This window comes from Callithrix jacchus, chromosome 11, assembly GCF_049354715.1.
Source record: "Callithrix jacchus isolate 240 chromosome 11, calJac240_pri, whole genome shotgun sequence".
Lineage (NCBI taxonomy): Eukaryota > Metazoa > Chordata > Mammalia > Primates > Cebidae > Callithrix > Callithrix jacchus.
The window spans coordinates 80,756,149-80,782,974 of record NC_133512.1 but is presented as its reverse complement, the minus strand read 5'-3'; positions in this window follow the sequence as shown (position 1 = coordinate 80,782,974).

The window sequence follows — 26,826 nt, the reverse complement described above, 5'->3', positions numbered from 1 at the left end:
GGGAAGGGTGGGAAGGAAGACACCAGGTGACAAATTATGTAGGAGAACCAGAGAATTACTGAAAACATAAATAATGCAAACAGATAAAGTCAGAAGTAAAGACAACTCTAGTGAAGGAAAAGAAAAGCAAAGACCATTTTGATGAAACAGTTAGAAGCTACATTTTAGGCAGAGCACAATTCTTCAGTAAACTGGTCTGGAAGGAGGGAGTACAAAAAGATTGCTTAGATAGTTTGAGAAAAAGAAAGATGCATTCAGTTTCAAAGGATCATACTGTTATTCCTTATTCTCACCTTATATGAATTCTGAAATACACCCATATTATCAGAAACTGTTGTATTCTACCCTATAAGTTGGGTGCTAGATTCAAAGTCCTTTTTAGCATTCAGGATTAATTTAGGGTCTGTGTACTTACATCTTTAAGCACAATCACAATTTAGCTACAGTTCTGTGTTCATTTATAAGGGGGAAGATTTTACTCTGATCAGGGCTAGTTAAAAGAACGTGGCATAGTTGTTCTGAGATGTAAGAGCTGAGTGGTAATGAAAACATCTCCTCTGATCTGAAACACTGTCTTTACCCTGGTGCCATAACCTGAAAGTCCACTATTGTCATTGAACTGCTTTATGCTATTGTACATGAATATACTAATAGCTTAATATTTACTAGACAATTTTCTGTCCATATAAAGGAAAGAAACTGGAAGGCATGATTGTATTGGTCACATGACTGGGATTTGAGATGGTAGAAAAGAATCGTTTTGGCTGGGAATGGAGGCTCATGCCTATAATCCCAGCACTTTGGGAGGCTGAAGCGGGTGTATCACGAGATCAGGAGTTCAAGACCAGCCTGGTCAACGTGGTAAAACCCTGTCTCTACTAAAATAACAAAAATTAGCTGGATGTTATGGTGGGCACCAGTACAGCTACTTGGGAGGGTGAGACAGGAGAATTGCTTGAACTGGAGAGGTGGAGGTTGCAATGAGCCGAGACTGTGCCACTGCACTCCAACCTGGGCAACAGATTGAGACTCCATCTCAAAAAGAAAAATTGTTTTATTTCCCATGGCATATGAAAGAGTGCTTGAAAGAGTATATATGCCCAATAAATATTGATTGGATGAATGGACAAAGAAGAGAAGAAGTATATTTGCATAATGGAATATTATACACTGGTAAAAATAGACTACTGTTCTATTAATAACATGATTAAATCTTAGCAATAAGATATTAAAGAGAAACAGTTCAGTAAGTTAAAGAAAGGCAAAGGAATGGTAAATATATGATTCAGTTTGCAGACGAATATAGAGGGTGAGTTGGAGAGGTCACTCTGGATTCGGTGGCAAGATGAAGATTATTGTTAAAGTTCTACATTTCATTTGGATAAGAGTTTCAAGAATACTTGTTACATATTACAAATAACTAAATAATGAAGTAGATGAAAATACATGAACTATTGATGAGAGTGTGTAACTAACCCAAAGATTATTGGTACATTAGAAGTCCAAATTCATTAAACCTATGCTTATGTGGAAAGGAAGAGAAAATAAGCTTTCAAAGTTTAGACTGAGGCATGGTGAAAACAAACAGCCTACATGAAGGTGCTGGCTTCTGGCTCACACAATGTGAAAAGGCAGAGAGCCTGTGAGGAGCGTGCCCCTCCATGACTTTATATAGAAGGAACCAGATAGTCCTTTCCATTGGGAGTTTGACGGGCTTCTACTAAGAACACTAGAGAAGAATTAGATGCATAAACTGAAGAGCAAATCATCTGCTGTTGTAGACATTAAAGATTAATTATAATTATATAATGTAATGTTTCCCCTTTTGTCATGACTCTCTGGAAATGAAGATCTTAACATGATGGTCAGTCATTGACATCGTTAAGTCTTCCACATTGTTTTCATGACCATAATTTTATATTTTTATTTTATTAAATTATTTGATGATTTTGTATATCCTAAGTACTTTAAATCACATTCTGAATGAATGGGCTATATGTGACAAAAGAAAAACTACATGCCACTAAGGCTAGTGTCTTTAGTTTGGAAATAGGAAATAATTAACAGCAAAGTCTGGCAAATGGCACTTGGATTAGCGAGATAAATATTTCTTTTCTGCAGCATGATGTCATCTATTTGTCTTTAATAAATAAGAATGTCTAGAAAATAGCATACTATTGTGAATAGTGCTGCAACTAACATACTTGTGCATGTATGTTTATAATAGTATAATTTATATTCCTTTTGGTATATCCCCATCAATGATAAACTGGATAAAGAAAATGTGGCACATATACACCATGGAATACTATGCAGCCATATAAAGAAATGAGATCATGTCCTTTGCAGGGACATGGATGGAGCTGGAGGCCATTATTCTTAGCAAACTAATGCAGGAACAGAAAACAAAACACTACATGTTCTCATTTATAAGTGGGGGCTGAACAATGAAATCAGATGGACACAGGGAGGGGAACAACACACACTGGGTCCTGTCAGGGAGTGTAGGGGGAGGGAGAGCATCAAGATAAATATGACTCCCTGTGAGCCTTAATACCTAGGTAATGAGTTGATAGGTGTAGCAAAGCACTGTGGCGCATGTTTACCTATGAAGCAAACCTGCACATCCTCCACATGTATCCTGGAATGTAAAATTAAATGAAAATCAATAAAAAACATAAACTAACATTTATACGACATCAAACCAGTAACAGTTATTTGAAATGCAAAAAAAAAAAAAAGAAAACTGGCCTCATCTTTTGGCTTCATATTTTAAAACCATGTACTTCAATCTAAGGATCAGCTTATAGAAACTTATAAAATTTTGTGTTTCTAGATAACATTATAAAAATCTTATGTGGGTTCTGGTTTGAAGGTGATAGCATAAAAAATTTTCTGTTCCCTTCTGCTTTCTAATATCACCCTCACAAACAATAAGGAAGACAAACAAGAAATAATAATACATTGTCCTAGTTCATAATCTTGAATGAAGTAAGAGATATCCGTAGCCCTGACCACAGGATGTCAGTACCAGTGACTTAGTGAGCAGAAAAAGGTCAGACTCAGTGTTTATAGTGGGGGACTCCCACGAATTCTTAGAAAGTCTCCAATATTTGAGGTGTTAGATACTGGGGAGGAGGAATCCATTTGTTTCTTGTTTGAAAGCCAATGCATGGAACAGTTAGGATCCTGTTCTTAATTCCTCCATCCTACTCCTATCACTAGAACAGTATGGAAACTACCTATCTCCAGTTCCTGCGGAAGTCAGGAGGCAGCCTTTGTAGAAATTGAAACAGAGTACAGGACAGCTACAAGATTTGTGATGCCCAGTGCAAAATAAAAATGCGAGTCCTCTTGTTCAAAAGGCTATGTATTTTGAGTTCCGTCGGGAAAATAGAAAACTCACTAGATATTTCAAGTAGGAATGTGTTTAATTCAAGGAATTTAATTCTTAAAATTGTGGAAGGACTATGGAACATAGATGAGGTCCACCGCCAGCTTTCAGGCTATCAGTTAAGAATTTCAGTATGTTTATACTACAGAATTAAATAAGGTATGGGGCCTTATCCTTAGAAGGCTTCATCTTTGTGCAACTGCATAGGTGGTACATGCACGAACTCTGCAGATAGTGTCTAAACTCAAGCAGACAATACAGCAGAAATGGGGTATGGTACTGAAAATGAATGTATATTGACATCTAGATCAAGGGTGTACAATCTTTTGACTTCCCTGGGCCACATTGGAAGAAGAATAAATTGTCTTGGGCCACACAAAAACACACTAACAAATAATGATAGCTGATGAACTAAAAAAAAAAGTTGCAAAAAACATCTCATAATGTTTTAAGGAAGTTAATGAATTTGTGTTGGGCCCCATTCAAAGCTGTCTTGGGCCACATGCAGATCACGGGCTGCGGGTGGGACAACCTTCATCTAGATATTCAATGCTGAGCTACTGATCCCACCATCCTTAATACTGTGATTCAAGCTATCCATCTCAATGAAAAGACTGGAAGACCCAGCTACAGAGAAGATAAACTTAGAAGAAGATACTGGTATTTAGTAGTTCCCAGCATAAAAACTGCCTGACTGCCTGAATGCCGGCATAGACAGACCACCTGGAAATAGGCCCCACCAATGTACCCAGAGCTCTTGGAGGCCTTCAGTGCTTACTCAGAGTTACCAGGCATTTGAGAAAATTCTCTAATAACAGCAACAATGAAAGAGCCATAAACAGAGAAAATAGAAGTGAGCAATAAACAGAGTCAATGTAGAATTCAGAATAACATTTTTAAGGGAAACTATTAATATTAATAATAACCATAATAGTGTCAAATTGCCTTTTGGCAACAACATTTCCTTTCATACTTTGTCTTCTGACACAGAAACTGGAAGACTGGGAACCTTATTTCTCATAAACATTGCCAGCAGGTTCCATGCCGATGAGAAGCACTTTCATGAGCTTGGGAAACAGAGCTAAAGCTGTTGTGGCTTCTACAAGATCAAAATGCAAGTGTGTGATTTTAAGAGAAAACAGATGTGCAGTTTTTTTTCCTGGCTTTCAAGCATTGTCTTGTGAAATTCTTTTTGGTGCGACAGACATTAATCATAGTTTGCTGAGATTCTACATCTTCCTGATATACTGACAGCTAGCAGTGGACCACATCTATGCATTATGAATTAAATATTTATCTTACTTCTCTAAATAATTTCTGAAGATGATAATTATACAGACAGAGCTGCCAATTCTAGGCTTTCAAGATAAGTGCAGGGGACCATCTCGTGACAATAATGCCTAAGAAAGTGAGGGCTGCATCAGACTCACTAGAAACATCATTCTCCTCTCCTATTGCCTTTGAGGTGTATTTCTGAACTTAGAGCAGTCTGGATGTTTACCAGAACACACCTTGGGTCTGGCATTTCTCTTCAACCTTAGAGTTTCACAAAACAGAATGCAATGATTTGGGAATGAGTATATGCTTCATATATTACCTTCAGATTCTCCTGTCAACTTCTTCCTATTCTGATGCTGAGCACATTCCTAAATTAGATGCTACTTAAAAAGAACATAAAGATCAAATACCCTAATTTCTGTAGGAGTATATAGGATTAAAATCTTAATAACTCTAAAGCCTTTTGGATTATTTTCTTTTTTAAACTACGTATGTGTATTGCTTTAACCATTAAAAAATTGTGAAAGGGTAATACTTTTATTCTTATTTAAAAATAAACTTTGGTATTTCAAAATTAAGTATAAGCATAAGATCTTACACCTTAATGCCTTTCATGCTTGGGGTATATTGGAATACAGTTTCAGGTGGGAGATCAATACAGTATTATTCTTTTGTCCAGATTTATCAGTATTGTCTTGCAATAACTTTCAACTGTGCCTTGATAAGTGATTTGTATATGCTTCTGATTAACCTGTTAAGTTATCTTTTTCTGTTACAGGAAAACACCACCACAAAGGGAGATAGATTTGAAGGACATGCTCATCTAAATCTGATCCTTTTGAGCAAAGTAAACATTAATCCTTTTCCATCCTCCTCCTTACATCTAAATTTTTGGTGGGACCCCACTTAATTTTCTAAAGAATAACACCTGCTACAAAGAACACAGAATTAATTTTTAGCCTCCTAAATAATACGTAACATATTTGTGTATATGTTTATATGTATTTTTTAGTTAAGTACTCTTTCTACCCCCAAGACCAGATTTTCAATTTAATGCCTCTGCAATGAGGGAATAGTGATTGGAAGTCAAAATGTTTTCCTTGGTTCCTCAAGCAACAATTTGAATAGAGTTTAACTGGCTCAGTGGGAATTTTTCCATCACTCAGAAAGACCATAAATGTATCATCTGGGTTGTTTGCTTAGCTCTTCAGCCTCAGTCTTAGCTTGGGAATAATGAATCCTGGTATTAATGTGCTGAAATTATTTCTCTCTATGAAAGCTTACCCAATAAACCACAGTTAATGGCCTTAAAGAGTTCTTAAGGAATTTCACATTGAACCAGCTCTATCCTCAAATTTTCCAGTGATTCCTCTCAGATATTTGAAATAGATTTTGTTTTCTTCTCCCTTCTTAAGTAAACATTTCTTAAGAAGCAGTGAACTTTGCTGCCATAATTCAAAGATAAAGATTATGACTTTCAAGCTTGTTTTAATATTTATGTTGGCTATGACTAAATATTAGCTTATTTAGTTATCTTTTTGTTATAAAATGAAATAGAATAAACAATTTTCCCATATTTTTTATTTGTCATTATGGTAATCACAAATTGCCAAAGTAACTTCAATTTATTCTAGATTAACATATCTTTTTCTTTTAACCTCTGTTAAATGATTTCTTTCAATAAACACCATTTTACTTTCTTGTTATGAAAAGCAAATATTAAGCAGCCTAAAATTTGTCAAAGCTCCCATGCTAGACAGGGAACCACAGCAAGTCATCTGGTTCATTCTCCAATTTTCAGGCAGGAACATACTTCTGATTATATTATCAGAGGCAGCCAGCTGTAGTTTGAGATAGCCTATTAGTGAGAAGAATTGGTATAACCAATCAATAAACAAACAGGTAAAAATCTTCTTATTTCGTTTGATGTGATTCTGACAAATGACAGGAATGTGACCCTATTAGCATTGAAAACAGTAAGGCAGAAAACCACTCACAGGGAAATCAGTGAGGGAAAATTAAACCATGGTCAAATTGCCTTCCTCCTCTAATAGACTTTTCATTCTGAAACTGCCTTCCTGGACTGCCTACACTCTGCATTCAGGCAGATGCAATTACTGCTGTATTATTTTGACATTCCCAGATAAGTTTATCTGCAAATGCTGCATGACCATTCTAGAGACTAAAGGAATCTGAAACAGTGATGAATGTTAATAAAGGTTTGTCAAGCAGTACCTTTAGTAATTACACCAAAACCTGATGTTATCTTGCTATTTCAGAATCCTTTAAGTCATTTATGCCTAAGGCCTGAAATGGAAGGACAGTTGCCCAATGCTTTATAGAGTTACCATAAACAATTTTTCTCAGTACTTTTATTTTCAGAGACAATCTTGAACAAAGCAAGACTGTTATAAGGATACCTTGTCTTTCATTTGTTACTGGGAAAGCAATGGATCTTAACTGAAATAAACATTGGTAGATATTTCAAAGAAGAGGACAGATGAGATACTCTGGTTGGATATGTGTAGAGTTAGGATGCTGGATAAAACTCTAAGGGATGATCTGAGCTGTAGTAAGCAGAAACTAATAAAGCTTCTATAGCAGGAAAGATTGTGATTACTGCTTTAGATTCAAGCTTTGGCTTGGCATGGCAACTATTCTTACATTCATAAATTCATGAGCAAATTTTGATTATTGCTCACATGTTGACCACTTATAACCATTTAGGCTATAAAAAGCAACAGATTAGCCATCACAAATAATGTAAGCACAAAAAAGTAAATGAGGGTAGAAAATGTTGAGAATTAATTTTGTGGGATTGGAAGACAGTACATAAAACTTCACCATAACAAGCTATGGGGAGGCAAGTTAATCCAGGGTACTTGTGGGCCTCTAATTGCCTCATTGCCTTTGTGGGCACACAGCTCTCTTCTGGATGTTGAAGTCTGCTCTCTTGTCAAAATTCACCCATGTCTACTGTGCCTGAGCAGCACTTCCGCATGAACTTTTCCTCTTTCTTTCAAGTATTACACACTTGGCTTTGTTATAATGAGCAAGTGTGATAAAGAAATATCTGCTAAACTCACTAGATCGCAGTAAGCACTGGGGGCAGATTAGGGTAAATTTCTGAATGCGCTGAGTAAATAAGGTGACTTCTATGCTCAGACAAATTTTGGAAACTTCACGATGAATTAAAATATTAGGGTTATCCAATCCTAGTAAATATATTAATTTGAATAAAGTCATATTTCAAATAATATTTTATTCCCCCCAAAGTGACAAGCAGTAGAGAATTTATGAAGGCGTCAGCGTTTACTCATTCATCAACAGTTATTAACAGTCTTTCCAATCTTTAGTCATTGAAAATGAAACTGTGGATCAACCACAGTCTCAGGCCTCCGGAGGCTTATGGGTATGTGTGGTTTTATTATTATTTGTAACCGAAGTAAGAAATAATAACTCACTTGATACAGGCTTACTTCATATTTACTTTATGCAGTGCCACAATGGCCAACATAGGGATGTCTGACCACGTAACTAATGTTGATGAGTGAGACTGCTGAAGGTTAGGTAGGAGCAGAATTAATCTAAGACAGGCACATTGGAAGATGCAGGGTTCTGTGGACATGTCTAGGAACTCTAGGCACCACTGAAATTGGTTAACAGTTCAGAATAAGTAGAATGGAAGTATAATAAAAGATGGAAGTCAAGATTAATAAGTATTATATTTTGTAATTTTTAGATTTTTCTTGCACTTATGTTCTGGGTCAAAGCTTATTTTAATTATCTAAATTTGTTGTTTATTGAGCTTGTTGTATACTTAACACCCATTTGTTAATTACAGGTAAGTTTCCTTTTCATTGGATGTATTATTGTTGTTCCAATTGTAACTTTTGTGTATCTACAGAGTCAGATCTTTATTCACCCTCTACTCCAGTTTTCAAATAATAAATAGTTGCCATCTTCTACCTACTTTTTCAGAGAAAAAATTTCTGGGTCTCTCTTAAAAAGAGAGGACTGTGTAGAGGTGCACAGTTAGAAATAGATTATATCTTCATTTCTGTATTTCATTTTCTTGTAGTGGTTTGATGCAGGTTAAAGGTTTCTTTCTCTACAATTGTTAAACATTATCTAAACATTGAGGAACAGGCTTAAAAACTTGTGCATAAGTACCAGAAAAAATATGTATGCTGTTAATTAGAAAGCAAATTAAGATGCATCTAACAGGGATCAAGGATGAGGACTATGACCCCATTACAGGCGGAAGTTCTCAGGGAGATACATGTGGTGGGATTAGGCTTAGTAAAGAATCTTTAGTGACTTTTCTATTTTCCTAGAAAGTTGATACTGAGGTGCTAAATAGCTACATGGTTCCTGGTATCCCATGTAGCTTATTCCCAGACGTGCACCTCAGCCTCATGCATCCACAATGATAAAGATAACTACGAATGTCTACCTTGTCTTTAAGAAGGTAGAGTTATCCTTTCTGGTTTGATGTTGTATACCAAAGCTGGAGAGATGTCTGGACAGTTTCTAATTTTGATGTTAGCAGTTTTTCATTCTTTTGTTTTAATTCACTGATGGCCTTAAATTAGCCCAGGAGAACTGGTATAAAAATCTCATTCTTCTGCTGTTCAGAGTTCAAAAGCCTCAACCTGTGGAGACAGATGAAATGGCTGATGGCAGAAGTCAGCAGTGAGCTGCAGCTGGCTCACATTGCCCTTAAAGCTGCTGGGTATGCACCTTTGCAGCCTGGCATTAGTTACCTCACTTTGGTAGCCTGACATCTGTCATGTTAGGAGAATTTATACCAGAGAAATAAACAGTTCTGTAAATGACATTTTTTGGTCATGCAGAGCCTGCTATTAAATGTTTACTGGTATACTGTTGAAAAAACAGAGCATTCTTCACATCTGGCATATTACTGGTGGTCATCAGTCCATCCTTCTTGCTTGGATAGGTATCTCTGCATAGTTCTCATGCCAGTGACTTATAGTAGATAGTTTCTCTTTAGCTGGGAGAAAGCAGTCATAGTGACAGTGGTAGTGGACAATGCTGAGCATTGCCATAAACACCCAGCTCCAAGGTGAGACCTTATTAATGGCAGAAGAAGTGATTAGAATATGGAAGTTCTAATTCCTGCTTTTGTCATTCCTTCTGCTCCTTGCCTCCTAACACACCTGTATAAACATCATCAGATCAACAGAACATTTAGCACCAAATCCCTGAGCTGGAGTATTTACCCTTCAGACAGTTGATTTCCTCTTTAAATTGATAATCTTTTATTTCTTTTGGGGAGAAACCTCCCATTAATTCTTCTACTATCATCTAGATCAGCATTATTTAACAGAATGTTGAGCTATAATGAAAATATTCTGTATTTATGTTGGCCAGTACAGTAACCATTAGCCACACGTGGATTTTGAACATTTGAAATGCAGCTAGTGTGTGAGGGGAAATGAATCTTAATTTAATTTAAATTAAAATAGCCACATATTACTAGTAACTATCATTTTATACAACTTAGTCTAATCCAGGTGTTATCTTCTTTTCTAAAGTAATTGTCTTGTATTCAATACTTGATAATCTATCCCTCTTTAAAAAGGCTGTTGTTTTAACAGATAATTTATAAATTTGGGGTTGTTTATGTTTACTGCTACAAATGGAATATTTCAGTCAGTTTTGTTTCAGCCCTACACATGTAGAGTCAGAACACACACTTCACGATGGAAAATACTGTTTAATTAGATCAAGTAGTTGGAAATATAATGTGTTTCTCCTAGATAAAGGCTCTGAGAGCAAAGCACTGAAGTTTTTAGAAGTTTCAAAGGGATGTTTTAATCTCATTATAGATTTGGTACATATGTAAGAGTACAGCTTAGGTCAGCCAGTTCATTAGCTTCTATTCTTGCGTTTTCTTCAGGAAGGATTAATCCCAGCAAATGATCTCTTCTGAAATAGATTTGAAATCAACTTACACGGAAACTTGTATTAAGAAAAAAAATCAAAACCACCAACATAAATAAGAAGCTTGAGATTAATAAAGGCTTTGCTAAACATTGTGCTAAACGATTTTACATGTATAACCTGTATAAACTTATTTAAAAATTTAAATAATCCCAAATTTTGATGGGGACAATAAGGAATGGTGAGTGTAAAGTGACTTAAAGTCAAACAAATAGTTTGGAACAGAGGTAGAGCAGTACTGAATGCATGTTTTGTCAAATGCTAAATGATTGCTTGTTAAAGAAAATACTGGCTGATGCTGAAAAATAAGCAACATTTCCACTATAGAATAAACTATTAAAAGAAAAACACATTATATCAAAAATTTAAATATTATTACCATTTTATTATCAAATTGTGGTGGTCAAGTTTTAAAAGTTTATTGTGTAGAGAAAATAAATTCTCAGACTGTCAGTTGATAATACACACCTAGGGTAATACTTGTAAGAATAAAATATATTGTCTTTCAAATGAGGTCAGTGGATGAGCAAACTGTATCTTGAACTCTTTTTTTACTCACGAACACTTTTGTCTTTTTTTCACATTCTTTAAGTTATGGTCCATTTAGTTGGAAGATAATTTGTCAAGGATGTTGTCATACATGATTTTGTAGTTTTTCCTTTTTGTAAAATTGTGAGGAGCCAGAGTTGATGTTTTGCTTTTAAATTATTCTCCCCAAATTTGAAGAATTCCCAAATAGAACTTCATGACTCATGGCTTAATGAAATTAGTTGTTAAATTTATATTATTTAACGTCATGAATGTGGATACCAAATAATATTTCTAAAATTACTAAAATGATATTTACTTCCTATTATTTGGTTGTGTGTCATCTTTTAAATTTTTAGTGATGTTTATTCTACAGAAAGAATGTTCTTCCAAAGTTATCTAGCACAGTCATTAACTCTAAATATTTGTATTATATGCAAAGGATCACTTTGTTCATATTACTGTCATTGCTAAATAGATTATATATTTTGGTAATTTAGGAAATCATAAAATTATTGATAGAGCACAAGTTCAGGGATACCAGAAATAAGGTTTAAGTAAAAATTTACCAACTAGGACATTTTCTAATTGGCATATTTGTCCAAACCAAAGCTAAAGCTGAGTCTCTGGGCATTTCTAGTTACAATTTAAATAAAAATCCATATTTCTTTGCACCACATTGTACATCTTTTCTGTGTTATCATTTCAAGTGGGATCCAGACACATCAGCTGCCTTTCTTTTTAAAAAATATTCTATCTTAAAGCATTGATAAAAAATGATATATGCGATGAGAATGAAAGTTAAAAGCACTTAATAGGTGAAATTGATTAAGTTATACAGGTAACTGAAATAATAATGCTTCCAGTCAAGAGGAAAAAAGAATGTACTCAGCACTTCTTTTTCACCATTTAAAATTCCTAGAAAAAAAATGCACATTTAGTTTTAGCACAGTGGAGAGAAACATACACAAATCCTGTCAGGTCAATGATATTGATTTCATGTTTACACATTTACTACATTATTTCTGTCAAACTTTCTTACATCTCTGAGATGTTATATTCTGCCTGAAGTTCATCCTTTAAAATTTCCTTTAATGAGGGTCTTCTAGCCACACTCGATAAAGTTTTGTTTTCCTCCTTTATTTCACCTTTCTTTATGAAGAATTTTTTTGCTGAGTATAGATTACTAAGTTGACAGTTAGTTTTCTGGCACATTAAAAACATCCCACTGTTTTGTTGATTTTATCAGGGCAGTTGGTAAACTAACTACCTCTCATTCTAATTATTGTATCTCTGAAGTAATCTTTCGTTTTCTTTGGCTGCTTTTAAGGTGTTCTAATAAATTCATATTTTTGAGTGTTCAGTAGAACAGATTTAAGTATAGATTTAGTTTTGCTTATACTCTTAGATTTATTGCATTCTTGAATCTATAATCATTCTAATCAATTCTGGAAAATTTGCTATTATTATTTATTCATGTATTGTTTCTCCCATTTCCTTTCTTTGATCTCTTTCTGTCACATTCATGAAACTAAGTTTAGACTATTGATTGCATCCTTACTCAAGTTCTCTGTTTTTTCATTCTTTTGTTTCTCTGTGCTAAATCCCGGATAACATTTTTCTTTTCTATCTCCCACCTTACCAGTTTTCTCTTTAGTTGTATATTGAATTCTTATATTGACTGTTGTATTTTACATTTCTAGAATTTTCAGATTTCTAGAATGTTCAGATTTTCAAATATTCTGTTTTGTGTTTCTTATTCCTTGAATACATTTTCAAGCTTCTATATTTCGATAATTACAAATATTTTATATTCTATGACAAATAATTCTGATAATTAATGATTTGTACTTCATAAGTTCTTTTTTCTGTCACTTCTTCTGGTTCTTACGCATTGCTTTATGTTTCTTTGTGTCCCTGATATATCCCTCACTGTGTGCCCTGACTAGTATTTGAAAATTATATTGAGAAAAATTTGAACTCTAAGATAGTTTCTCATTCTACAGCGATAATTTCCATTTGTTTCTGTGTGGGTGAATATAAGTGCATTGGCACTTCAAGACCACCTTAACCTAAGCTCAACGGTTGATGTTTCTTGGGTCACTAAGTAGATAAATATTTGGGCCACTGCTGTATTTTTGTGCAGTTCATCCCTTCCATGGGAATGTAACTCCTCAGGGTCCCAGCTTAAAGTATGCAGTTGTACCATTCAAAAATAATTTTTTTTAAAAAAGATATTACACTAGATATTTTACAGAGATAATATAATATGAGGAAATGAGGGAATTGATCAAACAGATATTGGGAAAGTATAAAGCAGAAGAGAACAAAGAGGTAAGATAGAGTTGATAACATTGAAATAGCTGAGAACAAAGGGTGTAGAGGACAGAGTTCTCAGAGGAGAGGCCCCACAGAACTGGGGCACAGACTTCGGAAGAGAGGATGCTGCCTGGAGAGTACTGGTACCTCTGAAGTGTGCAGTGAGATTGATTCTGTTTCTGGGACTGCCCAAAAAAACCTGGTGACTGCAATCCACAGCTTGTGGTAAAGGGCAACTCCTGGAATTACAGCAAAAAGAGCAGCAAATAAACAGGAGTAGGTTCCTGCTTCCCTTCTGCTTTTTGGGTTCTTTTTAGCATTCTCTATTGGTGGAGTCAAATAAGGATCTGGCCATTTGAGTTAAAATGTTGTTTGCAGATTCCTGGCTGCAGCATCAAAACGCAGAATAGATAAGGGAGGGTTTGGTGCAAGGGATGTTGCCAGCCTTTTCAGCTTGCCTGAGCCTTGGATGTTTCCCTACTTCTGTGAGGCTGCCAGCAGAGTGACAGCTGTTTCTCTAGGGTTAGAAATATCCTTATCACACGGTTTTGAGTTTTGGGTTTCCATCTCCAGATTCTTGATTTTTCCTAGATTATCATCCAGTAATTCTTGCCTTGTTATTTTGTTGATACTTGTAAAGCAACTTTAAAAATATATATTTCACTCAGTTTTAGATTTTTTTTCCTTTAGCATGCAGGTAGGTCTTACTTAGCAGATGTATGAGTCTTCAGTTTATGATTTACAACTTTAATTGGAAAAGGATATTTGTTCATCCTTGCCTATTACCTAACTTATATCACATAGTCAATATACTGTAAAATAAACATATATGTTTTAAAATGGTCCAATTTGCCCCTTTCTTGAATAGTCAATTACATGCTAATAAAAATGTAAATTTTAACTTAGACTTCTTTCATGATATTCTCCAATTAGAAGTTGTTTTTATGATGACAAGAAGCTAAAAATCCTCAGTAAATATTTGCTAGGACTGGTGACCAAGTACTCTGTAGTAATTAGTTTCTAAGCTTTGAGCCATTGTAAAATTCAACTTAAAGTTAAAATGTATTTTTATTATTTCTGCTGGTTTCTCATGGATAGAATTAGTTTGCATGGTTTTGATACTTTTATAAGTGTTTCTCTCCATTTCTATACTGTGGGTTAATTATTAATCTTTTCCAACTTGCAAAATTGGAGATTTCTATCCTAATTTATTGCCCAGGTGTGTGTTCATGTGTTTTCACAGACATCTGTGCATGCTTGCTTTCTGTCTGTTGTAAATAATTAGAAATTCCTCAGGCCATTTGAAAATCTTCTTAGGTGGGTTTAAATCATATTTTGAGATAGTAACACTATAATGGTGTCCTCCAGGGCAAGGTAAGTATCACAGGAAAAGTGTTTCAAAAGAGTCTTAATGCTAATTATAAGTATTTCCTTCTTATCAAACTTAAAAGACTGCTGATATTTGCAAGTGTGTCAGAAAATTTATCTCAGATGTTGGCTAATATTGTAGGCAGGTATAGGAAATTGGTCCATGGAGTGTTAAAGTCAAGTTTGCATCCTCCAAAAATTTTCCTTTTGTCCCGTCGAATATGAGTCTCTGGTGGTCAAGAGAATAATATGTCTCACTGAGGTCGTTAGTTGTCTCCTTAGATGTAGCTGAATTTGCGGAGAAGTACAAAGCTTGAAATAGAATGCACTAGAGCTCCTTCTAGGGCTGTGGCTTTGTAGTTTTATGGAGAAAAGTTAATGTTGCATCAGTTTATTTTTATTCTATTCTCAGTCTAATGAATAGATTTCTTGTTTTAAAAATGTTTTAAACAGTTTCACTTGTTATTTACTACTTCTTCTGAAGAAACAAAAATAAAATGAGCACATTGTATTATTCAAAGAAAGTCTCTTGACCATGCCTTTTCCCTATCTTCAGCCATATTTCCAGGGGATCGCTAATGACAAAGGAAAAAGAAAAGCAGATACTCAATAAAAATCTTATTGTAATATTATTCAGAGATTTAAGTGATCAGAATCCAAATATGTGTGAAACAGGGAAATAGGCACATGCTACTTCTTAAATGTGTTATTCTGTTCCTCTGATAAGCATTCTTCAATACATTCTGCATTATTATATCATTATTAAGCTTCTCTTTTTGTCATTCAGGCCCTTGTTTTAAGTTCCCTGTTAGCTTAATATTTTATTTCACCTTTTGCTCTGATGGTCTTTCCATCATTATTATTCTCTCAAAACCATTCTTCATTTTCTCTCCTCTGCTCCTTTACTTACGGTTTCACATTAATCCTAAGCTTCCAACTTTACCATGTCATAGGTCTTGTCAAAGCTCTACAGTATTCACAGCTTATCTTAAACTGCAACTATTCTCAAATCCTTATTATTTTTTCTTATGTAATACAATACTTTTCCCTACTGTTATTGAGGTACAATTCACAATTAAAATTTATATATTTTAATTATGATGTATTTATATACACATAAATTGTAAAATGATTACCACCATCAAGCTAACTAACGCATCCATCAACTCATATAGTTACTGTTTCCTTTTTGGCACCGAAAACACAACTTAATATCTTGGCAAATTTCAAGTACACAATACAATAACACCCACTCTAGTCACCACGCTGTGTATTGGATATCCAGAAGAGATTCTTCCTGCATAACTGAAACTCTGTACCTTTTGGCCAACATTTCCCTGTTTTTCTCACTCCTCATAACCACCTTTCTACTCTCTATTTCTATGCATTCTACTTTCCTTGATTCTACGTATAAGTGAGATTATGCAGTATTTGTTTTTCTCTGTCTGGCTTATTTCATATAGCATAATGTCTTCCATGTTCATCAATATTGTCACAAATGGCAGTAAATTCTTTTTAAAGGCTAAATAATATTCAAGTACACACACACACCACAGGCATAATTTGAAGATATCGCAGGTTCTGTGCTAGGTCACCACAATAAAGCAAGTATCACAATAAAGGAAGTCATTTGCAAAGAAATAAAGCAAGTCAAACAAAGCAATTTTTTGTTGTTGTTTTTCAGGGCATATATAAGTTATGTTTACATTATACTTCAGTCTTTTAAGTGTACAACAGCATTATTGTGAAAAGCAATGTATATACCTTAATTAAAAATACTTTATTGCTGAAAAAAATTGCCAACAATCATCTGAGCCTTCAGGAGGTTGGAATATTTTGGCCAGTGGTGAATTTTCCCTTGATGTTGGTGGCTGCTGTCTGATCAAGGTGGTGGTTGCTGAGGGTTGGAGTGGCTGTGGCAATCACCTATAATTTAAAAAAAAACAAAGTTTGCAGCATCTACTGACTTTTCCTCTTGTGAAAGATTTCTCTGTGACATGTAATGCTCTTTGATAGCATTTTACCCTCAGTAGAATTTATTTAAAAATTGGAATAAATTCTCTAATGTTGCTGCTTTATCAATTAAGTTTTTATGACATTCTATTTTTTTTGTTGTTGTCATTTCAACCACGTTCATAGCATCTTCACCAGGTGTGGATTCAATGAAACCTCGAAACCTCTTTCTTTGCTCATCTCTAAGAAGCAACTCTTCATTCAGTTTTTTTTTATTTAAAAAATTTTTAATTTTTATGAGTACATAGTACGTGTATATATGTTTATGGGATATATGAGATATTTTAATACAGGCATACAATGTATAATAATCACATCAGGGTAAATGGGATATCTACCACCTCAAGCATTCGTTACTTTTTGTGTCACAAACATTATACCTCTTCAGTCATTCTAAAATGTGCAGTAATGTTACCAGGAGATTGCAGCAATTCAATCCCATCTTCAGGCTCTACTTATTATTCTAGCTCGTTTGCTATTCCCAATAAATCTTCAGTTATTTCTTCCATTGAAGTCTTGAACCCTTAAAAGTCATACATGAGGGTTACCAAACACCTGTTCATGTTGGTATTTTGACTTCTTTCCACAAATTACAGGACAGTTTTAGTGACATCTAGAGTAGTAAATCCTTGATTTTCAGTGTACTTTTCCAGATCCATCAGAAATCACTATCCATGGAAGTTATAGCCTGACAAAATGTGTTTTTAAACAATGAGACTTAAACGTCAAAATTACTCCTTAATCCATGCTTCAGCTGCATGAAAACTTTAATCTTCTTCATTCCATCAGAGATCTTGGTTGACTAATTTCACTGTTAGTGAACAGTCATATTTTGAAAAAAATGTATTTTTTTCTGAGTTACAGATCTTAATAGTGGGCTTACAATATTAAATAAACCATGCTGTAGACCTATGTGCTGTCTGTCATTCAGGCTCTATTTTTCCATTTATAGAGCTCAGGCAGAGTAGATTTACCATAATTCTTAAGGGCCCTAAGATTTCTGGAATGGTAAATGATCATTGGCTTCAACCTAAAGGCACCACCTGCATTAACCTCTAAAAGAAAGTCTGCCAGTCCTTTGAAGTCAGACATTGACTTCTCCTTAGCTATGAAAATCCTAAATGGTATCTTCTTCCAGTAGAAGGCCATCTCATCTGCATTGAGAATCTGTTGTTTACTGTAGCCGCCTTCATCAATGATCTTAGCTAGATCTTCTAGATAAGTTGCTGCAGCTTCTACATGAGCCCTTACTGCTTCCCCTTGACTTTTACATTAACAGATGGTTTTATTCCTTCAACCTCATGAACCAACTTCTGTAAGCTTCACACTTTTCTTTTACAGCTTCCTCACCTCTCCCAGTTTTGACAGATTTGAAGAGTGTTAAGGTCTTGCTCTGGATTAAGCTTTGGTTAATGGAATATTGTGGTCTTCAATTCAGACCACTCAAACTTTCTTCATAATTGCAATAAAGTTGTTTCTCTTTATTACCATTTAGGTGTTCACTGGAGTAGAACTTTTCATTTTCTTCCAGAATTTTTCCTTTGCACTCATAACTCTGCTGGCTGTTTGGTTCAAGAGGCATAGGCTTTTCCCTGTCTCAGCTTTTGAGACACCTCCCTCAATAATCTTAATCATTTCTAGTTTTTGACTTAAAGTGAGAATCATGTGACTCGTGCTTTCACTTGAAGAGGAAAGAGGCCATCGTAGGGTTATAAATTTGGCTCAATTTCAATATTGTTGTGTCTTTAGGGAGAGGGAGGCATGAGGAGAGGAAGAGAGGTGAGCAAGTGGCCAGTCACTGAGCAGCCAGAACACAAAAAACATTTATTAAGTTTTCTATCTTATATGGTGCTGTTTGTGGTTTTTTGTGTTATCCAAAAACAATTACAATAAGAACAACAAATATCACTGATAACAGGTCATCATAACTGATTTTTAATAATAAAAATGTTTGAAATATTGAGAAGTAGCCAAAATGGGATACAGAGACACAAATTGCTCTGACAGTCTTGCTTGATGCAGGGTTGTCACAAACTTCAATTTGTAAAAAAAAAAAAAAACCAATATCTGTGAAGTATAGTAAGATGGGCTATGATTGTATTTTTTTAAAAAGCCCATTAATCCATCAGCAGATAAACTTAGGTTTTTTCCATATATGAGCTATTATAAATAATACTGCAATTAACATGATGGTTCATCTTTGAGATAGTAACTTAATTTTTCTTGTACATTTGCCCAGAAGTAGTATTGCTGGATCCAAAGATAGTTTTATTTTTTATATTTTGAGGAATCTTTATAATGTTTTCCATGACAGCTGCTCTAATTGACAGTTCCACAAACAGTGTACAAGGGTTCCCTTTCTCCATATCCTTGCCAACAATTGTAACTGTTTGACATTTTCATAATAGTCATCCTAACAGTTTCGAAGTGATATCTCATCACGGGTTTAATTTGCATTTTTTTTTGATGATTAGTGATGTTGAATACCCCCCTTTTCATAGACTTATTGGCCATTTGTAGGACAGTCTTTTTTGGAAAAATGTCAGTTCACATCCTTTGCCCATTTATGAATTGGATATTTGTACATTTATTATTGAATTGTATCGGTTTTGTATGGTTTGGATACTAACCCATTATCAGATATATGATTTGCAAATATTTTTCCCATTCCATAAGTTGCCTTTTTTATTTTATTTCCTTTGCTGTGAAGAAACGTTTATTTCCTATTATTTTAAGGAAGTTTTTGTGAGTACACAGTAGGTGTATATATTTATGAGGCAAGTAAGATGTTTTGTACAGAAACATTTAAGTTTAATATAGTCTACTTGTTTACTTTTATTGCCTGTGCTTTTCATGAACAAGTTCATAAAGTTTTTCCCCAATATTTTCTTCTGCAAGTTTTATGGTTTTAGGAATTATGTTTAATTTTTTAATCATTATTATATGATGCAGTCTTATTTTTTTAAACATGGATATGCTGTTTTCCCCAAGAGCATATATTGAATGGCCTGTCCCTTTCCCACTGTTCATTGTTGGCACCTTTGTGGAAGATTAGTTAACTGTGTGTGCCTGGGTCTATTCATGAGCTTTCTACTATGTTCCATTTGTCTTTGCACCTGATTGAAATCTCCATATTATGCTATTTTGGCTTCTGTAACTTTGTAATATAATTTGAAATTAGGAAGCATGATGCAGCCAGCTTTGTTCTTCCTATTAAAGATTGCCTTATTTAGGATTTTCTGTGGTTCCATACAAATTCTTAGATTTTTTTTATTTCTATGAAAAATGACATTGAAATTTTAAAAAGTAGTTAATTCATATTTAAAACTGGACAAGTAAATATTGTATATATTTATGGTTTATAGCATATTTTATATACACACACAGAAATGGTCAATAAATATAGCATATTTATTACTTCATAAACTTACCTCTTTTTTTGGTGAGAACACTTGATTAATTTTGAATAATCTGTATTCAAATTTACTAATTCTTGTTTCTTCATCATTGAGTATGCTGCTGAAGCTCTCTGTTGCGTTTTTCTGCCCTGTGATTATAATCTTTAGGTCCAGGATTTCTGTTTGGTTCTTTTTAATGGTTTTCATATACTTATTAAACTTCTCATTTTGTTCATGTGTTTTTTTCCCAGTATTTTTGATTGTCTGTGTTTTTTTTTTTTTTTTTTTTTTGTAGCTTACTGAGGTTACTTATAACAGTTATTTTGAATTTTAGATAAAGTAATTAATAGATTTCCATTTTTGGGGGGTCAATGATTATACTGTTACTGGGTTTTCTTTGTGGCGTCTTATTTCCTTAATTTTTTCTTTTTTGTTTCTTGAAGCTTTGCTTTGCTATCTTTGCCTCTGAAATGGTAGTCACCTTCTCAGGAGACAAATGGCTTAACTGGCATCAGGAGAGAAATGCCTTAACCAGTCAGTCCTGCTAAGGATTCTGAGGCTTTCTCAGATATTCTCTGTGGATACATCAACTCCACATCTCTTGTTTTCTTGGTGGTGAATTCTTAAGCTCACATGCTCTCTCTTGATTCCATCAAGCCAGGCTGGGTCCTGAGAGTCTCCTTTTTTTTTTTTTTGTACCCCCTAGGGTAGTGTCTTGCTCAAGGTAATTGGCTTCTGCAATTCCACAGGCTTGATCTGGCTTTTCATGTGAAATGTTTGCACTTGTCTTCCATTGGTGTACTTGGAAAACTGGCCTGGAGGAAGTTAGAGGTTAGATGTGTGGCCTAGAGGAAGAGGTTAGGGGTGTGGAGTATTTGCAGTGCCCACTGGCCAGTTGGTGGAATCTGCAAGCAAGGCATCCCAACTGGTTTAAGGGTTGGATTCCTGATGGAGTCTGTTAAGCTCTTTGTAGAATCTGGAACCTCTTTTTGCTTTGCAGCCTTTCCCAGCATCTCAGCTTTGCTAATCACCTCAGTAATCTAAATGAGGCAAGAAAAAACTGGGTCTCTTTGCCAGCATCCCACATGACTGAGGGAGCTGGGTGCTCACTTACTATGCTCTCACCTTCTTCCATGAAAGAGGTTGTAGGTCTTTCTTGGCACTGAATTTTGTCACCTTGAAGGAAGAGTGATGCAGTAAGTAAAACTGTTCTTACTATCCTTAAAGCTTCTTTTCTCAGAATTTTTGTTCCAGTGGTGTTCTGGAACTTCTCTCCTGGACTTTTAGACTCCCTCAGAAATACTCTCGCCTGTAGGTAGCTGTAAAATTGATGCTTTTATGGGAGGATGATGGTAAAAAACTCCTATTTTGCCATTTTGCTAATGTCACTCCTCCCATTCTTTGTGATCCTTTCTCTCTTTCTCTAACATATATATAAAGTATTTCTATCAACACATATATTATATATCTCTATCAACATGTATAACATACACATATGTATGTGTGTGCATATATATACCTACTAAATAGGATAACCTTTAAATATACCTGTTTTATTCACTGACTGTTTGAAAACTCATTTTTCAGGCACTAAGCACCTTTTACAGAGATAGGACTTAGATGTTATTTATTTTCCTAAAACTCTTATGGCATTGGTCTTACTAGCCTGGCAGCAGGGGAATGGAAGTAAAGAATATACTACAAAGTTGGCTGCAGGTCTACTGTCTCTATTTTTTTTCCCCTACTCCTAGCTTCCTCTTAAATTTGTGCCATCAAGCATGACAGACCCGATAGATTTTTGAAGACAAAGACAAAAAATAACATCAAGTATGTACAGAGCATTGATAATTTAAAAGCTGCCAAGGATAAGCTTTCCCACAGTTGAAAGTGAAGCCAGTCTCTCACAGTTTTGCCTGTACAGATGAACAACTGGGAGGCTGACAAACAGAAACATTTCCCCCAGGACAGTGGTTACCAAGCTGTAATTTTGTTTCTTTCTCTTATTCTCTTCTGAAAATGAATGTAGGTAATTTTTTTGCCCAGAAAATGTGCCCACTGGGAGGAATATTCCCTTAAATAGCCTAATAAAAACAAGTAAAAACCACAGGGCAGTATTCCCTCTGCCTTCATCCTCTAGTTACTGTGTAAAACCAGGGAAGTCTCTAAGATCTCTGGGTGCAGGGTGTGGCATAAGGGAGGAGATAATATGTTCACAACTCTAATTTTCATAAATACTTATATAGCATTTGAATACTGAAGATGTAAAACACACAGAAGGGAGACTTGTAGAAACTCCCTGTTGTTTTTAACTTGAGTTAAAAACTGGGTCTAGTGTGTTCTTTCATATACCAATTCTATGCACATGAGCCTAAAATGATCTTCAGTATCAAGATAGGTGGTAGAAATTGTGTCTTTGTTTTTAGTAATTTTCTAGCTTTGCCTATAAGAATTGAGAGATTGCTTAGATTTGTATTCCATTTATGCAACCTATGAGCCACCTCCTGCAAGCAACACAGCCTGAACCCTAATTAGAAAATTTGTCTTCTCGGTGGTGCTAATAGGAAACCAAAGATAGTACTTTAATATGTAACAACAAATGCTCTTTTCTTGCCTAAATCACTGTGCTCATTATTTTCCTCTAACCAGATATTACCTTCTGAGCATTGCTAGAAACACAGAGTTCAGGCACGTGAAAAAGTTCCAAATGCTAAGAGGCTCATTTTGTGGCTGTTAAAATTGCAGTGATTTTAATGATTCTATAAAAAGGACAAGCAGTCCAGTCATTGTAGTTGTGCAGGTTTTACATATAATTCCATTATAAGTGCTGATATTTATCAGACTTGCTAGAGTAGAAGCTTCTAAGCAAAGTTTCCAGGAAAGGTTATTATATGGAATATGATTGCTTCATCCACAATATGACTTACAACGTCCAATAACTACTTATTAGCAGCTGTATTTATGAGCTGGAACAGGTTTGCCACTGAATTTATTCTGTCTGAAGTACTATGCCATAAACTAGAATAAGCATATTTCTGTGCAGCTTCTTGTGTAACTAAGTACTAGTAAAAAAAAAAAAGTGTATATTAAGTGTCTCATTAGCCTAGATTTAAATAATGAATGAGTCTTGTGAACTAAACCTAATATACTTTATTATCATCATGGTTATTGACGATTTGGGTTATAATAAATCCCTTAGGTAATAAATTGATTAAAATGACAACTTGATCTATATGAAATATGTTTAATCTCTGATTTTTCATGTATTGTTGAGATTGGTGATTAGATGGTTTGAAAAATGCATCTTTCAAATTTTTGTGTCTGTTTTTCAGGATATGGAATATATTTTGACTTTTCCTTATCTACTGCTATGTTATTTCCTTCCATATGTCATAATTTTATATTTTATGTAAAAAGACACCTAATTAAACAGCTTTTAGATAAATTATATAATTGAATAGATGTAACAATTTCTCCTATTTTTATAACTCAAAAAAAGTTGAGCTCAAGGGTCTGATGCTGAAAACATTAGCAGGAAAATAAACAATATGTAGAACAAGAAGACTTATTTTACATAGGGACATAGCCCTTGTAAGTGATAGGAATCTAAAGTTTTGTAGAACATTACGGTGTTGCTTCAAAGACATGTAGGAAAAAGTGATACTGTTGCTTAATATGAGGGATAGTATTAGTTTCTACATTTATTATTCAAATGAAACATGTACTGTAGTCTCATTGCTATGGGAAGCCTTTACCACTCTAATTTTCTTTTTTTTTTTTTGAGATGGAGTTTCGCTCGTTACCCAGGCTGGAGTGCAATGATGCGATCTCGGCTCACCGCAACCTCCGCCTCCTGGGTTCAGGCAATTCCCCTGCCTCAGCCTCCTGAGTAGCTGGGATTACAGGCACACACCACCATGCCCAGCTAATTTTTTGTATTTTTAGTAGAGATGGGGTTTCACCTTGTTGACCAGGATGGTCTCGATCTCTTGACCTCGTGATCCACCAGCCTCGGCCTCCCAAAGTGCTGGGATTATAGGCGTGAGCCACCGGGCCTGGCCTACAACTCTAATTTTCTAGTTGAATAAAGGAACTGACCTCTTGTCACAAAGTATACTATGTAGAACTTTCAGTACTCCTTTATGTTGGGCCATAACTGAAATGCAAAATAAGATGTTAAATGTAGTTTAGTTTCTGGCCTCTTGAGTGTAAACTTTGTAGGAAAAGGACACTTTCAGTTGCTCTACTAATAACATACTCACATCAACAGAGTAATCCATGCTCTTTCTAGGTAAACATGAAGACAGAAAACAAATGTTAAAAATATTTTAAGCAAAGTTCTATAACATTTGCATTTAATGTCATAAGACAAATAGGTCAACTAAGACAGAGATTTAAGATAGAATTTCATTTGTAGAATGTTTTTTCCTTATGTTCCCAAATAGTGAAAATCTTTGATTTTCATAGTTTCTACTTTGTGCTAGATGTTTTTTAATTTCTAATTAAAAGAAGAGAGTGCGAATGATTATAATTTGCTACCTTCATAAACAAATTGAGTATAGATTTAATCATTACTTTAGAGAAGTGTTGTGGATAACTCTTTAAAAACCTTTCCTTTTTAAAGATTCTTTTTTTTTTTTTTTTTTTTTTTTGTGAGACAGAGTTTCGCTCTTGTTACCCAGGCTGGAGTGCAATGGTGTGATCTCGTCTCACTGCACCTCTGCCTCCTGGGTTCAAGCAATTCTCCTGCCTCGGCCTCCCAAGTTTAAAAGACTCTTAAGGAATTTAGGTGATCAGATCTAAATATACCTCTCCCTTGTCCCAGAGTTAAAATAATCCTTCACTGGATAAAAAAAGAACTCTTAGGTTCTTAAATCTACCTCCTCTTAGCCAGGTATCACTAATTAATAATGAAAAGCTGTGGTTTGAACCTTATTTCTTACATTCATTCTGATCCTGTTTCTTCATCTACCATGTTGAGATTCATACTGCTATAACAAAATGCCTGACACTGGGAAGTTTAGAAAAAACACACATATATATTTCTCACAATTCTGGTGGCTGGGAAGTCCAAGATTAAGGAGCTGGCAGATTTGATGTCTAGTGAGAACAGCTCTCTGCTTCCAAGATGGTACCTTCTTCCTGTGCCCTCTGGAGGCAGTGGATTCTGTGTCCTCACATTGCTGAAGGAATGGAAGGACAAAAGAAGTCCTAGCTAGTTTCCTCTAGGTCTTTCATAAAGCACTAATCCCATCCATGAGGTTATAGTCCTCATGGCCTAATCACTTCGTAATGCCTTCATCTCTTTATACTGTTACACTTGAGATTTAAATTTTTTTTTTTTTGAGATGGGGTTTCGCTCTTGTTACCCAGGCTGGAGTGCAATGGCGCAATCTAGGCTCACCACAACCTCCGCCTCTCGGGTTTAGGCAATTCTCTTGCCTCAGCCTCCTGAGTAGCTGGGATTACAGGCTCCTGCCACCATGCCCAGCTAATTTTTTTTTGTATTTTTAGTAGAGACAGGGTTTCACCATGTTGACCAGGATGGTCTCGATCTCTTGACCTCGTGATCCACCAGCCTCGGCCTCCCAAAGTGCTGGGATTACAGGCCTGAGCCACCGCGCCTGGCTGAGATTTAAATTTTAACATAAATTCTGGAGAGGGACACAAACATTCAAACCATAGCAAGAGTCATATCTTACGTTTAATAGTGAATAGACACTGCAGTGAAGTAGGGTTACTGATGGGGAGGAAACAGCATCTGCGAAGAAATGAGGAAAGAAAGAGAAATTAAATTTCTATACAGTTGCAACAAAGGCCTTAGCCAGTCCCTCCTTGAGTCTTAAACTGGGATGACCCTTAAATTAAGATACCTTTAAATGAAGCAAGGGATCCAGGGCTCTGCAACTTCTCACTAACACAGCATTGAATGCAGGCTGCCCAGAGAAAAGAGTATGTAATCTTCAGGAAGACAACTGTCTTCAGTCAAAGGAAATTCCTATGATGTAGTTTCAAAGCTAGCCTTCCTCACAGCTTGCAAATAAATGCCTTCGTCCTGAAGGGGAAGTCTAGGTGGTATACTACAGTGCACACTACAATTGTTAAGAGAGTTAAAAAGTATTGTGTGTATGCCTAGCATAAGCTTTGTACATTTCAGTTACTAAATAAACAGTAACTATTGTTATTACGTGTGAAGATCTGTAAAGTTTTCTGAGGATCCCATGGGACTACATACAGATTGTTTAACAGTTACTCAATGCCATGAAATATGCAATTAAAATATAAGGTGATTGTTTCTTTTTCAAGCTCAATTTCCAAGCAAGTTATTTCCATGCACACACACAAAAAAAAACACACTGAAAAGAGCTGATGGATCATTTCAATCATTGTAATAATCCCTTGAGTCACACAGAGTCTATTTATTTTGCTAGTTGTGGCCTAACATAGAATATTCTACATTGAGGTTTAATTCAAAAACCAAATACAGACATGCATGGTGGCCCAAAGTAAGTGTTTAGAAGAGGCTTCTAAAAACATTAAATGTTTTTCATTGGACAGTTAACT